Genomic DNA, 17630 nt, shown 5'->3' on the forward strand with positions numbered 1-17630 from the left:
TTGCTTTTGCTTATTCTCCAATATAAATTATATATTAGCAGTCTCGCTGTTTTTATTATTAAATGAAATAAATATTGCCATGATGTGAATAAACGGATTTTGATGAGATTTTTTAATAAATCAGATTTTTTTATAAGCTAAGTGTTTATAAAGAATAAAAAATTAATAATTTTTAGTAGTAAAAATATAGTATTGCAAACAAATGGCAAAAAATCGTTTTCTTAATTTTTAATTTTTACAGATAAAAGTAAACAAGAAAATATACTTAGTAGGGACGTCAACATGATCCAGGGGGGGGGGTAGCTGCCCCCCCCCCCCCCCCGGTACGCCCATGATTCATATACAACACATGCAGCTTTTCCGGTCCTTCACTCACTGAGTGGGCTTGCTACCCCGGCCCCGGCCCGGCAATAAGTCCCTCATTGCCGGGCTGGTTAGTGAAAAAGCGAGCCATATATTTCGATACATTTTGCTTCCCCGGCACCAACGCCGTGCCGGTGCCGGTGCCGGCTAATCGAAAAACGCCCATTCCACAAGAAGTTTTTCCCTCTTCTATATAATCCAGCTTCACAGTCACTAGTGGTTCCTTCATATGTGAAGTCTAAATCGGTAATGTCCATTTGGTGAATTAAATTCCATTCCAGAGGCGTCCGCGTTCGTACGACGTTTGAGTGCGGTTTGGAATTTGTAGCAGCTGGCTTTGACGTACCATAATATCTGAACGCTGATAAGCATTTGTATATTAATCCGCATTTTTACGGTTTTGCTCGATCGAGAAATCATGTAGAGTAAAAACCACGGCTCGGGCTTTCGTACACACATTCAGCATTGCTCGATAGTTTTACTCCTGTTCAAAGGAAATTAGCTAAAAATCATAAAAACTAGTGTCAACAAAATTGTTAAGCCGGCTCGATTCGAGCCTTCAAACTGGGTCGATGCGAGCCTTCGAGCTGTGAGTTTTGCGGTCCACACGGTGGTTTTTGCTCGATTTCGAGTAAAACTATCGAGCAAAACCGTAGATGAGTACTCAGCATTCGTCTAGACGATCTAAAGAACATGGCTGAATTAATAATTCAGTACTTTTCTTTGTGGGATGATATAATATTATGACAAATGCCTAATAATCAAGCATCCATCTATGAACATCGTATATTTTATTTGGTCATCACAGCGCGATATTTTAGCACAGAATATAATATAATTAGTACCTTACGGTACAGAAATTTCACTCACGCAAGGTTCCGGTCATCGGACTAGTCTCAATAGGCTGGCACTTTATCTCGGCGATTTCGCGCCGTTTGTATGGAAGTGAGACAGGCCTGATTTTAGTACGAATAGGGACAATCAGGGAAATGGGATAATAAACCATAAGTCCATCGACATCTGCAAACCCAAATATGTTGCTAGCTTTTAAAGAGGGACACGCTCGTTTTGTTGAAGGTACATTGATAAATGATCTTTATCTTTAATAATTGTAGTTTCAAAGTTTTTTAAATCTGTTGATAAAGCAACTTTGTAAAAGTTATCGATACTCACTTAGTAGACAAATCGTACCTGCAAGACAAAATCAAATAATATTTTCAAAAAATGAAAAACTTTATAACAATATAGTTAGTTAGTTTAAAGGCTTTAGTGTAAAAAAATCTGCCTCTGTATTCTGCTATTTACACAGTCATGCGGCATATCTATATAAATAAAAGTGAATTTTAAATTTTGTTAATCTCGCTAAATCCAATTTGACAAATTTTAGCCTTGAAATGTTTGTGGAATTTGAAGGAAGGTTTACAGTATGGGGAAAGTGACACAAAGCTCACGGGGTCATCTAGTTATATTTAATTATGGTGCGTCGATGCCAGGTAATGGATTCGACTTTCCAGTCGGCCAATCGTCAGCTCTATTCTAATTAGATTACGTGATGACGTCGAAACTGTTGACAACCCCTGCAATTAGCTCAACATTAGATTAGTTTATTAGCTTTATGGAATAGATTTGTGAGGTTCTGCTGATTGAGATTTGAGACTAGGGAATTTAGCATAGTATAAAATCTACGTCGCGTTAGGCTGGCCGCATAAACGTATAATTTCTGTATTTTTTTTTTATTTATACTCATCCCCCCTAACGGTGTCAGGGCTTGTTGTTAATAATTAAACTTAGTAACGATTAATAATTAACAATTCAAATAAATAACGTTCCGATTAAAAATAATTATCAATGTCAAAATTAAAAACAATAATAATATAGCACAACATTTAACTACCCTAATATCACAGCTTAAGAATCACAATAACATACTCGAATTTCTCTTATTAGTAGCACACACTATTCTCTTACAAAAAGAGAGAAACAAATTCCTCTTTTAGCTAGTTGATTTCTGTATTCGAAAAATCGAATGCATGGAACTGGTTAATTTTTTTCCGAATGGAACGAATTCCGCCCGTACGTTTCAAGTGCAAGCTGGCGCGTTCGCACGTGAAAAAAACGAACGTTTGCGTATCTCACGGGGCTCCAAATGTTGTGGGCCTAGCCCTAACTGGAAGTCGACACAATGCGACCTACGCTTGAAGTGTGTCCAGAAGTATTAAACCTAAGCTTAAAATGTAGTAGTGGTCCATGGCAAAATAGATTTTTTGTCAATAGATCTGTCATCTCATCAAAAACACTAGTATAATAATAACACAATATTATTTATTATTATTATTAATTATTCCTAATTTAAATGTAAGCGTACAAAACATATTTTAACTTTATACGTGGGAGAGCCATGCTTCGGCACGAATGGGCCGGCTCGACCGGAGAAATACCACGTTCTCACAGAAAACCGGCGTGAAACAGCGCTTGCGCTGTGTTTCGCCGAGTGAGTGAGTGAGTTTACCGGAGGCCCAATCCCCTACCCTTTCCTACTCTCCCCTATTCCCTTCCCTTCCCATCCCTATCCTCCCCTATTACCCTATTCCCTCTTAAAAGGCCGGCAACGTACATGCAGCTCTTCTGATGCTGCGAGTGTCCATGGGCGACGGAAATTGCTTTCCATCAGGTGACCCGTTTGCTCGTTTGCCCCCTTATTTCATAAAAAAAAACTAGCGTTTTTGAGAGATTGGTATATACCGATGCTAAAGCATAAAGTAAGTATGTTTTGTACGCTTACATTTAAATGGGGCTCTTCTAGTAAAAACTTAAAATCTGTCGTCATGATGTATTTTGTTTCGATATTTATTTTTAATGCACGTTCAATAATAAAATGAATAATATAATATTGGAGTTACAGTATTTAAAAGTCTTTTCAGGTCACCTCGACATGCGCGCGGTAAATATTTGATGCGGCTCTGTATACGAATTAGGGAACATCGGAAGTCGCTTAAAAATTTCATGTTACATTGCAGCCACTTTATATTTTGTATAAAGAAAGAAAGAGAGAATAGTATTCTACTATTTAACATAGATTTTAACGATTATGCAGTTTCGTTCCTTTACTTTCTGTAAAGTAAAAAGGGATTATGCGTATAAAAATATTTTTACTAATATAAAATGATATTATTAAACTAAAAAATATACAGAATTATGAAAAAAATCTTAAATTTTCCATCCTTCTGTTTCACTCTAAAGAAATTTACATACGATAATTAAATTAACGCAGTCGTTTACATTCGTATAGTACAGTTACTATGATGTCCCAGTAACACATCGTATCTCTTTATCTAAAAATTATATTTAATTAAATAAATATAAAATCGTGTATATTCCCTATTGTAATTAGTCATTATTATTCACTGAATCGTAGGTTTACATTCAAGTTTGGAACTCTCATAAACACACAATTAAGCAGACTGCAATTCGTGTATACGGCTAAGTCAGGTGGAAACTTAGTAGTTTAGAAGTACGAACATTTTGGAAGTTGGTCCGTTTGCTTATTCGTCAGCTGTATAACCAGTTATACAAAGGAGTAGCGCGAATTGTATAACCAATTATACAAAGCAAATGGCGGGTAATGCGATTAGAGTTTGACGCCTATTAATTGATCTGTTGTTGGCGCGAAACGCTGTTCTGATTGAGAAATTCTCAGAGTTTAGACGTTGAAATAGAATCACTGAGAGTTCGTTTGTTCGATGTAGTCTAGGGGATAATGAACGTATGGAATGCACAAATATAGTCATATATTACTAGAACAATTAATGATGCCCGCAAATCCGTTGCGCTAAAATTCTTTTGCCGCATGGAAACCGCACATTTTTCAGGGATAAAAAGTATCCTATGTCCTTTCCTTGGACTCAAAGTATGTCCAGGCCAAAGAGCAAAATCGATTCAGAGGCGTGAAGAGGTTACAGACAGAAGAACAGACAGGCAGACAGACAGACGGACAGAGAGACAGACATAATATACACTTTCGCATTTATAATATTAGTATAGATTGAGGATTTATAAAGACATTATATTGTATAAGGGTTACGGTTAGGTTAGGTTAGTTAAAAGTGTCGCTCCATCAATATTATTCGTCGCAAATATGGTTCATGAAAGTATCAAAAGTAAACTTTTGATTAACTATTATTTTTATACGCTGTTCAAACTTCAAACTTTTACGAACAAACGACTATTACTTTTATGCGGCATTTATAGCAAACTGTTTCCGACTAAAACCAATCGGAAGTTAAAATAAACGGCCTAAACTGAACAGCACTAAGCCACAAAATAAATTTAGCGTTTGAAAGCTGCGACCGAATGATTCGTATGTTTAGTGCGCCATATTCAGTATTTATGTCGACATAATACTACATATTGCCTCTATTTATAGTTATTGCTAGATTTCAAATGGGATTCTGATACGTTATGTCAGTTAGATTAATATAGGCAGTAGGTAAAACAATACCACAATAATTATAAATTAAGGAATAAATAAATCATGAAATTTTCCATCATTGAGCAAGCCGATTATGAAACGGCGGCAACTCGCACTCGCAATAATTAAGTCATCTTTAAAAAAAACTAGCTATTTGACCGAGCTTTGCTCGGTATTCGATAAAACACGAATAAAATTACATTTTCTTAAAAATGATTCCTAGGTAGATCGATTTATCGCCCCCGAAACCCCCTATATATAAATTTCATGAAAATCGTTGGAGCCGATTCCGAGATTCCAACACACACACACACAGGAAGACAGACACGTCAAACTGCAATTTGTTAATGCAATTTGTTACTGCAACAAGTATTATTATTTAAATAATTTATTAATGTAAAAGAACTGTAATTAAAATTACTGACAAAATATTATATCTTTGTAACATATATTTATACTAGCTGACCCGACAGACGTTGTCCTGTCTTAACGATTTAACCATGATTAAAATGAGTATAGCTCCATACCAAATTTTATCAAAATAGATTAAATGGTTTAGGTGAAAATCATAGTTTATTGTGCGGAAACAGTACATTTTCCGGGATAAAAAGTATCCCTTATGAAGTCATTTGGAAACAGACATTGTATTTTTGAGTGTTCGCTAGAAAATGTCGTGATTCTAGTGTTTCGCCATAAAGCAGCCTAAATTCCGTTCCTTTCCGATGATTTTATGTTTTCACTGTAGAATAAATCTTAGGTATTATTTTCGGGAATTATAAATTAAATAACTAATAAATAATTATCGAAAATTAATGTCTAAAACAAACAAATATAACAGTACCTAAACTTTGTAGACATTTCACAAAAAATAAATTTCTGAACGCACACATGATGTCTTCAGAAAAAAATAAAGTTGTGGCTTAAAGGTCTCAACAACCAGGCCATAAGCTCCAAAAAAAAATAGTTGTTACACTATTTGACAGGATTGGACAGCAAATGTTTGACATGTAATAAACAAATCAGCATCTATTGAAATGATTAAGTTCATTCGAGATCATATGATTCAAGATCATTACACATATCGAGTTTTCATTATTTTTAAGATGTATTCTGCTATTCGGGACGGAAATAAATCCAACAAATCAAAAAACATGGCAATCGGTCCAGCCGTTCTCGAGTTATAAGTGTTGTAACAAACACGACTTTCTTTTATATATATAGATTTGAAATACTCCTACTATACTTCTATTATCTTATTTATATAAAAATCTATTGCATCTTAAAAAATCGTGAGTCCTTTTAAGGATTTTTTAAAATACAATAGATTTTTTGATCAAATAATTGATGATTTGATCAAATAATCAATAAGTTTTAAACTTATTGATTATTTCAACAACACAATAAAACGAAATATATATACCTAATAATTATTGTACAACGCAAACGAAGCCGCGGCGAAGATTTAATTGTAGCGACAACAATAAATATTCAAAATGTCTTCGCGTTTATCTCAACAAGGTTATTCCGGTAAACACGGATTCCTTAAAATTCGGCGAGTGTAAAATCACTCTGTACCGGTCGGGTGACAGCGTTAGGGCAACGCCACACTGCGACCCGTCGCAATGACGTCGCCCAACTGTGCCGCTGATATAATAAAACGAGTAAAATAAGTTGTAGGTATATTAATCTTAAAATGATTATAAAGTAGTGAAAGAAAGAGAAAAACAAAAGAAAGGGAAAAGGAGGAGAAAGAAAAAATGTGAATTAGAAAACCATAATATACAGTGCATAAAATAGGGATATAAACACGATTAAGTTTTTTTTATGAAATAAGGGGGCAAACGAGCAAACGGGCTACCTGATGGAAAGCAACTTCTGTCGCCCATGGACACTCGCAAGATCAGAAGAGCTGCAGGTGGGTTGCCAGTCCTTAAAGAGGTAATAGTTTAGGGGAGGGTAAAGAAGGGAATAGGGGAGGGTAGGGAAGGGAATAGGGTTGGGGATTGGGCCTCCGGTAAACTCACTCACTGTAAGTAAATGATTCTATAATAATTATAATACTTGGCTATCAGATTTTGCTAAGTTTTCATGAAATAATTATTCTTACATAACAAGTGCGTAAAGCTACGTTAAAATGGGTTGCGTACAAAACGAGTATCTAAAGTTACGCAAATCTTCAAAAGTTTGAACTACTACTACAAATCTGCGGCTTCCGTCACTAAGTGTGAAACGCCTTAAGCCGGGGCTTTATATTATATTCACGTCCCGGGCCAGCGCCTCTAATGAGCTCCGGGATACAATTTTAAGCAACTCACGTGGAAACCCGGACTTGCCGAATAAATCTTGGTTTTTCTGAATAAATATACCAGCATGTAAGCGAATATTGCGTTATGTAATATATGCGGTTTACAAAAATAAAAATATGGTAAAGTATACTATCAGAGAACCCACTGGGATAATATAAGTACTACGTAGTACTTGTAATAATAATAATACCTCCCACACCGGTTTCGGTGACGGTGGCCGGTTTCATTGAAACCAGGCTGCAGTTACGCAGGAGTAATTTTTATAGTGCCCAAGTGTGTGCGCAGTACACAAGAGCACTCTCTATTCCTTTACTCTCATAACCCAGTGGGACGGAAGACCGACACCACCGGCGAGAGATCAGGCGCAGGACCGACTATTTACATGCCCATCCGACGCATGGATCATCTTACTTGTCAGACAATCAGGTTATCAGCTTGCATTGTCCTAACCAAACTTGGAAATAACATGTTTCCAACGTGGGGATCGAACCCATGACCTCCGAGTCAAGAGCTGCGCTCTGTACCACTAACCACGGAGGCGTTCAAAGTACTAATATATCTCTATGAGAGAACCTTATCCTTGACTGTCCTGCTCTACTATAGAGTAGAAACAGGCACCTTGGTCGCTACGAATAATCATCCACGCAGGAAATTCGTGGCACCAACCCCAACCATATCGTTCAATTTATGAGCAACACTAGAGTACCGTCCCCAACCCAATGGTTGGAATGGTGGAAATGGAGTCATAATAGATCCTCAAGGGTCGCGAGTGACGTCAGGGCTACAATGACATGCCTTCACGAAAAAAAAACTAAACTGGGCCGGTACCATGAAACGGTTTTGAGACTCAAACAATCGGACGAGAATGCCACGTCCTGCTCTAACAACGTCATTTCATGTATGTTAGAGTAGGACGCAACATTCTCGTACGATTGTTTGAGTCTCAAAACCGTTTCGTGGTACGGGCCCTGATTCATATGCAGATGGCGGATCATCGCGCCAGGCGCGGATGGCGGCCTGATTAATCCTACCGAGTAAAGTGGCGAGGCAGTGCTCATGGCCAATCTGTCTCGCTACTGCCTCGCTTCTGTCTCGCCAATCTACGCGGTGTAACAAGAACAGTCCATAGATCACGACCAATAGTGACTTGACATAACCCGAACAAATAATAATAGGGGTCTGCCTATGAATCTATTTTTTTAATAAAGCCATTCAAAAGCTATAATTATTATTAATATTATTATATAGATCTACTAGCGGTTCCGGCAAACGTTTCTTTGCCATATAAAGTGTTTCGCCCGTATTATTTTATTGAAGTGACTAAATAAGTATGTCACCATGGCAACGTCCATCGTTATCCCGTCGCACAAACAATGGTCACCGTCAGTCTCGAGTTGTAATAATTTACTATTATTTATTCAACAAATGCACTCATCAATATAAAAAGTACCTAGTAGCCGATTCTCAGACCCACTGAATATGCATATAAAACTTGGTTAAAATCAGTAAGCCGTTTCGGAAGAGTACGCGGCCTAACATTGTGACACGAGAATTTTATATATAAGATTATGTAAATTTTTTGTTCGCATTTTAGTCATTAAAGTCTTCCTAAGTAAGATGGTTCAAAATACAGTTTCCCTTTTCTTCACAACAAACATTATAAACAGACATAATCCACTGCTATCCCAACATTCATCATGCGACCCAAATCCTTTCGCAAGTCAACAGTCCCAGCGGTGGGCCAGTGGGTGTGAGCTAATCGGGTTAGCTTTAAGCACCGAATTTTGTACTGACTTATGAATGAGTACGGCAGTTTAATTCAAAATGGCACCCATGAAGCTTAAATCTATACATGTAACTTGCTGCCTCGGCAAACGTTGCTTTGCCATAATATAAAGTATTTCGTCCACAACATTACTTTATTGAAGTGACTACATAAGTATGTTACCATGGCAACGTCCATCGCTATCCCATCGCACAAATAATGGTCGCCGTCAGACTGGAGTTTTAATAACTTACTATTATTTATTCAACAAAAATGCACTTAACAATATAAAAAGTACCCAGTAGCCGATTCTCAGACCCACTGAATATGCATATAAAATTTGGTTAAAATCTGTAAAGCCGTTTCGGAGGAGTACGTGGCCTAACATTTTGACACAAGAGATAAAACATAAGATAAGATAAAACATTTAGAAATGAAAATTCTGTATATTAAAGATATTCAAAAAATAATAGGTAGGGTGTATCACTATATCGCTATAGAAGTCAAAAATGTTGCTAGTTTATTGTCTGTCTGTCTGCATGTTTGTTCCAGCATCTCTATTACAACTCGAGACTGACGGCGACCATTGTTTGTGCGACGGTATAGCGATGGAAGTTGCCATGGTGCCATATTTATTTAGTCACTTCAATAAAATAATATGGGTGAAATACTTTATATGGCAAAACAACGTTTGCCGGGACAGCTAGTATTGATATGAAATTTAATCATTTACTCCAAAACTGTAAGATAATTACTTTAGCAGCGCCATTGTGGATTCCGTAACAACGCGGCCACGGGAAAACCAACACAATAGTTTATTGAAATACTCGTACGTTTTAAGGGTTGCCCATTGTTGGAATAACTAACAAAAATAGTATTTGGAAATGTCGTAGATTTTTTCAAACACTGTTTATTACTTATGTTGCCAATAATAATCGGACCATCTCCATTGTGAATCGAAGTTTTCCATCAATAATTTGTACAGAAGCATGATTTTAGTACTGTTAGGGTCAAGTCACACTAAAGCAAGATGTTCAGAACTCCAGGATGCGTATTATATCTGTGATAGTTAAGTTTCAAGTGTCGTTTCGGTACAAGCTAATCCTTGGTATAAATATTTAACCCTTAAGGCGGTGACTAACCCAAAATTTTCGATTTTATAATTCATTTTTATACTTGAAAATAAGCCCCGAATTGTTTCATTTTCTAAACATGATAACGACATTATATTTCGAAGAATCCGATTTTAGCAAAAGCACGATATCTCAAAATTTTCTCTATAGAAAAAAACCGGCCAAGTGCGAGTCGGACTCGCGCACCGAGGGTTCCGACAGCTTAAAGGTATTATAGACCTGAGTATTTGGTATGAATTTCAATTTAATACCTCTACGCGTTTATGAGGAAATGGGTAGTAAGTTTAAAATTATTAAAAAAAAATATATTATGTGATGTAACTAAAAATTTATGGTTTTCGTAATTTTTCCTTTATCTATGCTATAAGACGTTGCTTCGTACCAAATTTCAAGATTCTGAGTTCACGGGAAGCACCCTGTAGGTTTTGATTCCCTTGCAAGTGTCGAAAATTTGCGGCATAAACGGCTGTATCTTTTGATTGCGTTGGCTTAGAAGTTTGATTTTTTCACAGCTTCAAGGGACAGTAGACCTGAGTAATTGATATAAATTTCAGCTTCATACCTCCACGCGTTCCTGAGAAAAAGGGTCTTGACAGACAGACGGACGGACAGACGGACAACAAAGTGATCCTATAAGGGTTCCGTTTTTTCCTTTTGAGGTACGGAACCCTAAAAATCACAAAGATGCATCTAATTTTCACAAATTTTTCATTTATTACCATAACCGTGAATTAAACTAAGTTAATATTTTAACAGATTGTATAAAATTCTATCATTGAGAAACCGACCAAGCGGATTTTTAAAATGATGTATATTTATCGAGTTATTGAGAACAAATTTGGCGATGAATCCGCATAGTCATCATAAGAATAAAACCTATCCAAATACCCCTGTAGCTGTACTCGTGCAGTGCAACACCGAAGTTGGTGTTATCGTCTTGTTATCTCAATCATGGTCGAGCGGCGTACGCAGCGCGCTAGGCGCGCGGTGTGAGTCGCTCGCTCATTCGTTGCCCGCCTTTAACTGGCAGTACTAATGGTTTCATAATGTGTTTAAATGAATAATTGTTTATTAATATACTGTATGTACTGATATAGTTTTATAAGTATTAGTGAGCATTTGAAGATGGAAGCACCGGTGTACGGACAAACCCTTCAGGTTTTTGTGACACCGAGTTTTTGTTCTTGTAATATGTATACTTTTGTGAAGAAATAAATAAAAATAAAAGTCCTTTTTCACCTGGCATATGAAAGACAGAGCAGAGAAGATGAGTGTGAAGAGAGAAGGACGATGTTAGATTTTTTGGGTTAGTCGCCCTATTAATGTGTTATTTCTATTGAGCCTATCGGGCTCGACGGACTACGTCTCGTCATATCTATGAAATTCAAATTGTCAATAGTGTAATGACAATTACAGTTCTATATTAAGGTGGTAAGGAATTCATACATTTTCTAATTATCCACGGATTTTGTGAATAGTTCAAATAGAGAAAAAATTATTCTCAGGCCTAACGATTGTCAATGAAATATGCCATACATCACGACATTAAAGGATCGGACACCGGTGTCGGGACACATTGTATATAAAATTACATTAAAATCAATTGAGCCGTTTTGGAGGAGTCAGGTACAAACACTGTGGACACGAGAATTTTATATATTAGATACAATTGAAACTTACAAATTATTCACGTAATATTATAAGTTTGATCCCTTTACAACTTTTGTTATTTAATTCGGAATAACCTTTTTTTAAATACGTGACACAGGTGACAGCTAATAATAAAATACTTTTTTAAAGTACTACATTTACGGCAATAATCGTAAGGTACTTTTAATTATTACAAAACTTTAATTGAATGAAGATTTTAAAATAAGTTATAATTAAATGAGTACGACCATAAGACATGAGTAACAGTATTTATTTTGAAATACAATACACCATGTATATTGTATAGTATATAGCAATTTTATGGAGTTATGAAAAAAGTCAGTGAGTCGGAAAACTAAAATCCATTATTCATTTTATCTTATTCCGTTACGTCCGGATTTATGTCGAGTCCTCTTCAGAAAGTAAAGCCGCACTAGCGATCAATAGACGATAAGTGATGATGATGAAAGTAGTAGCTGAAAATAAAATTAATTAAAGAGCAACGTAGACTGGCGCACGTATGTAACAAATTTTCGAAGACGCCGTAGCTCACTGCTACGCCGTAGAGGTACTACGCCGTAGAGGTACTACGCCGTAGAAGTGCTACGAAACTTTAACTTGTAGCCACAGACAAGAGCTAACTATCCTAATAAAAACTAGCTATCTAGTTTTTATTAGGATAGGTAATTATTTTTTATGTATGTTAAATACAAAACCTTTTAAATGTAAAAAATAAAATAATAATATGAATCTTAGACCTAATAAATAAAAGACACCTCTGAAACTGTCAGACATTGCTAACAAAAGCTTGGAAGCCACAAATTTTCAACTGGAAATAAACGCACACATTATATAAACACATGTTCCAAGCTTGAAAAACATAATTACAAGTACCCGTTGTAACTTTACACAAAAATTATGATCACATAATTGAAAGAAAAACATTATAAGGTCTTGTAGCAAGGTGCGGATGTTCGCAATCGTTGTACAAACAGTATCACCGGATTGACACCACCCTGTCCCTCACTCCGTATATCCGTAAAGACACACTAAAAGGCATTGAGGGCCGAAACGAAAAAAAATGAAGTGTAGCACTCGGGGACTGCCGCGGTAAAGATATTGCAGTTAGCAGCTAGTCTCCACGCATACGTCTAGTCGCACGCACTCAAACACCGTGCCGAAGTCTGCCAAGCTGCCGTCTGTGTGCCGTCTGCTGTCGTGCCGATGCACGGCTTTCAAAGCCGCACCGCTGCAAGGGTGTTAGGTTTACTTTTGTTACGGAGTTTTTTATTCGGTCACCACGCTCACAACCCGCGTAAAAAGCTATGCACTATTATTATAAAAAAGTTCTCTATTTAAGTATCATTTGCGCGATCAGATCTCCGTGGCGTATCATCCAAGCGTGTCAAAATGATACGCGTATCTGATACGTGTCGTATCAAATACACACATGATGGGCAGAATGATCTAATAGGAACACTAATAAAACAATATTTGCATGCACTTTTTCCACCATATTAAGAAATTATCTATACTAATATTATAATTGGGAAGAGTTTGTTTGTTTGTTTGTTTGTTTGAACGCGCTAATCTCAGGAACTACTGGTCCGATTTGAAAAATTCTTTTACTGTTGGATAGCCCATTTATCGAGAAAGGCTATAGGCTATATTTTATCACGCTACGTATAATAGAAGCGAAGAAATAGAGGAAAATGTGGAAAAAACGGGGAGAAATTATTTGAAAGGGCTTATTTGAACGCGCTAATCTCAGGAACTACTGGTTCGATTTGAAAAATTCTTTCAGTGTTAGATAGCCCATTAATCAAGGTAGGCTATAGGCTATATTTTATCATGCTAAGACTAATAGGAGCGAAGAAATAGAGGAAAATGTATAAAAAACGGGGGAAATTATATGAAAGGGCTTATTTGAACGCGCTAATCTCAGGAACTACTTATTCGATTTGAAAAATTATTTCAATGTTAGATAGCCCATTCATCGAGGTAGGCTATAAGCTATATTTTATCACGCTAAGACTAATAGAAACTAAGAAATAGAGGAAAATGTGGAAAAATCGTGGGAAATTATATGAAAGGGCTTATTTGAACGCGCTAATCTCAGGAACTACTGGTTATTTAAAAAATTCTTCCAGTGTTAGATAGCCCATTTGTCGAGGAAGGCTATAGGCTATATTTTATCACGTTAAGACTAATAAAAACGAAGAAATAGATGAAAATGTGGGAGAAACGGGGAAAATATATGGGATTGCTTATTATCTTATGAACTACTGGAGCAATTTTTATGTTATTTGGCAAACATGAAGAATAGACCACGTGAAGGGACATAGGGTATTTTTTGCTGCAAAACGTACGGTTGCCTGAAATTCCTAAATTACGCAAGCGAAGCCGAATAATAAAATAATAGGAAAGTCAATTCTGTATATACGGCGCGATGATCGCGACGGAGATCTGCGGGGCTAAAATGGTCGCTTTGAAGAATCATAATATAATTCATTTTTCTAAAACCGCAAAATGCAACTCCGCTGATCGCGCAAATGATACAAATGTGGACGCACCCTAACGTGACTGGTGACGGTATGATTTGGGGTGTGCTCCGCTTTTACCCCAAAGTTAATGATTAAAATATTAAGATAAGTACTTAAAGAACAGGCAAAGTAGAAAGTAGATGAAACGTGCTTTGAAATATATTTGCGTTAACATGAAATATGTTTGTGCAAATATCTAAGAAGGTGTACACTGTACACATATTGCCAAAAAATGTTTATAAGTATTTACAATTCGTAATTTACTGCATTTTTTAGAGATTCACCCAAAAATATAAGTCGCTTCCATGAATATAAAATCTCAAATTTTATACAAAGAGAAAGAAAAATGAGGATAATATTTTTATCATTTGGCTTCAAACTTAAAAATTCCAACGACACTAATGACCTGGATGCTTTTTTTTCTTAAAAAAATGTTTCGTGAAAAATATTTTCTTTTTTTTCAAACCTATTTTCCTTTTCATTCCTCCAAATATGTTGAATCAGTTTAATTCTGTCCATTCACCTGAAGCTCTAATTAACTTTTCTGTTTTTTGTTGGAAAATTCTCAAAGGTTCTTTGTTATATTTCATAACAAATTATTTAACAAAAAGTACTTTACTTAATAATAAATTGTTTTTGGACATTTTTAGGAGAAACAGTTAGTTGTTTTTTCATTACGTTATATATAAAAACATTTTTCTGATTGATTATTATAATAACTCGAATGAAAACTAGCAAACTTGTATCATTTATCTCTGATTCTCTTTTAAACAATCTTATCGAACCATATTTTATTAATGAACTTGATAAAATATTTAATGGAATCAGGCGAAGTTTATTTCGCGGAATATTGCTAAAAATAATAACAAACTAAATTTGATTTTTTTTATAAAATATTATTAATTTTTGATGTAGAAACTACTACTAGACTAGGCTACGTTTGCTTAACCATTTAAGTTTGTATGAGAAGTATTATGTAACGTGTAGGTATGTTAACAGAAACTCATCATAATTAGCGCTTATCGCGGATCGTAATATCAGATAGCAGATTGTGTAACGCTAGTTTCCTATCAGAGGTTTCTGCATCATCATTATAAGCGCCAATATATGTGATGTGCGGTTAAAGATTACTTATAAATTCGTACGTTAGCACATGTCTACTTCTCCCTTTTTTATAAAAAAGGCGGCAAACGAGCAAACGGGTCACCTAATCGAAAGCAACTTCCGTCGCCCATGGACACTCGCAGCATCAGAAGAGCTGCAGGTGCGTTGCCGGCCTTTTAACAGGAAATAGGGTAATAGGGGAGGGTAGGGAAGGGAAGGGAATAGAGTAGGGAAGGGAATAGGGTAGGGAAGGGAATAGGGTAGGGAATTGGGCCTCCGGTAAACTCACTCACTCGGCGAAACACAGCGCAAGCACTGTTTCATGCCGGTTTTCTGGGAGAATGTGGTATTTCTCCGGTTGAGCCGGCCCATTCGTGCCGAAGCATGGCTCTCCCTTCTGTACTTTCAGAGAATTTGATTCATAGGCAGATGGCGAACCTATGTAGATTGGTCGCGTTATGTCAAAACCAGCCAAAAACATCAAAACCAACATTTAACTTAATTAGTCTGACCAAATGACGTAGGTTCGTCAACTGCCTATGAATCAATTTCTTCGATGGTACCTGGTACATAGGTACTGCAGCTGACTGCATCATAATTCATAGCATACTTCAATGGTCATCGATAATCTTATATCTTTAAACGAGCAATTCTTGTATATATATAATTGGAATCTCGGAATCGGCTCCAACGATTTTCATGATATTTAGTATATAGAAGGTTTCGGGGGCGATAAATCGATCTAGCTAGGAATCATTTTTAGAAAATGTCATTTTATTCGTGTTTTATCGAATACCGAGCAAAGCTCGGTCAAATAGCTAGTAAGTAATTATATACGAACTAGATTATGCCCGCTACACCGTTGCACCAAAATTTTTTTTATCAAGGAGACCTTACATTTTCCGGGATAAAAAGAATCATATGCCCTTTTCCGGGACCCAAAGTAACTTTATATCAAATTTCATCCAAAGGTTCGGCGGTTTGGTTGTGAGGAGGTAATAGACAGATACACTTTCGCATTTATAATATTAGAATATATAATAATTAATAGTATGCAGAATCGACGTCGCTGAGCAATTATAGATAATTATATATACGAAAAATTATAAATTCTTATTCACCAATTTTTATTCATCAACGGCCTTTGAAGAGGCCCAAATACCCCTTATTAAAATAATACGTGTACCGAAAAACCAGCAGTCAAATATGACGCGAATTGTCATTCCGTGAATACAATTATTTTCCCTTTTGTAAGGTGAAAAGGTAATAATTATTTTGAGTTTCACAAAAAACGATCGCGTGCGTCCAATAATTGATATTGCTCGGATGAACTAAGGCCTGCTTTTGTAACAATCACAATATATAGAGCCTGCTTCACCACTCCCTGATAAAGTGCCGAATAGGATATTCACAACTTTTTTGACAGATTCTCCATATTTGATCTGTCAAGTTAATTGGTGGATAGCCTATTCTTCACTAATCAGGAAGTGGTGAAACAGGCCCTGATAAATGAAATATTATTAAACATTTAATGGTTACTTACGATTGAAAAACGTTCATATATTTACTATTTATTATATCATATATATTAATTATTATTATATAAACTCCATACATATTCTGTCAAACTCTTCAAAAAATAAAAGCCATGAGATAATTACATTACATCAGCTACAGTAAATAAAGTTGATGTTTTCATTTTATACCTTAATACTAGAATTTGCCCAAAATAAATTGCGCTTTTCGGGATAAACACTTTAATATGTCTTTTAACAGGATTTGAAGTGTCCCCACTAACTTCATCAAAAACGATTTTACCTTCGCAAAAGACAGACGGACAGATACGCTTAGGTATTTGTAATATTAAGTATACATAAGAATTATTAATATAATTGAATATTTGTTTCTTTATTTGCATTGGCACTAAAAATACATCTCATTTGAAAATAAGTTCAAAAAATAAATATTTCTCTTTGCGTTTAAAAATCGACAATTGATTTAAGTAAAATACCTATACCCAATATTAATTTGCTAAATCTTTTTTTAATAAATAATAATAGATGCACATAATATTACTATTTTTGTAAATAATATTACATAATAATTATCATGTTTTGAACGTGGTAGAGCCATGCTTTTTTTTATGAAAGAAGGGGGCAAACGAGCAAACGGGTCACCTGATGGAAAGCAACTTCCGTCGCCCATGGACACTCGCAGCATAGTATACACTCGTAATAGGGGAGAGTAGGGATGGGAAGGAAAGGGAATAGGGGAGGATAGGGAAGGGAATTGGGCCTC

The 17630-nt window shown here is 35.9% G+C and overlaps 1 protein-coding gene across 1 annotated transcript in view; it reads right to left on the reverse strand.

Annotated features, from left to right (window-relative positions):
- LOC121729100 (protein O-mannosyl-transferase TMTC1-like) overlaps positions 1–17630 on the reverse strand; it is a 118462-nt gene that overhangs the window by 98206 nt on the left and 2626 nt on the right. The window lies entirely within an intron of this gene.

Source organism: Aricia agestis, chromosome 7, assembly GCF_905147365.1.
Source record: "Aricia agestis chromosome 7, ilAriAges1.1, whole genome shotgun sequence".
Classification (NCBI taxonomy): domain Eukaryota; kingdom Metazoa; phylum Arthropoda; class Insecta; order Lepidoptera; family Lycaenidae; genus Aricia; species Aricia agestis.